We start from the raw sequence: 296 nt of genomic DNA, 5'->3' as shown, positions 1-296 counted from the left end.
GCCCTGGGGCCCGGGTCGGTCAAAGGAGCCAGGAGTCCCCTTAGCCACCTGCGAGGCGCGTTCCCCAGCCCCGCCTGCCCACCCTGGCGGGTCCCGCAGGCCCATCCCGCAGCCTCCAACCCCGGGAAGGGGAGGGCTGACAGGTGGTTAAAAATAGCCCCGGCGCCGCCTGTCCTCTCCCCTCGGCCCAGTCCAGGCCGGTTCACAGTGGGCACGAGGCCCGGGGACTAAGTGGGGGCCGGATTCGAACCCCAGCTTGGAGGCCCCAGGCCATCTCCTCCTTCCTCCGCGAGGCC

Source organism: Myotis brandtii, unplaced genomic scaffold (assembly GCF_000412655.1).
Source record: "Myotis brandtii unplaced genomic scaffold, ASM41265v1 scaffold314, whole genome shotgun sequence".
Classification (NCBI taxonomy): Eukaryota; Metazoa; Chordata; class Mammalia; order Chiroptera; family Vespertilionidae; genus Myotis; species Myotis brandtii.
Note: the sequence above shows the minus strand (reverse complement) of the source record.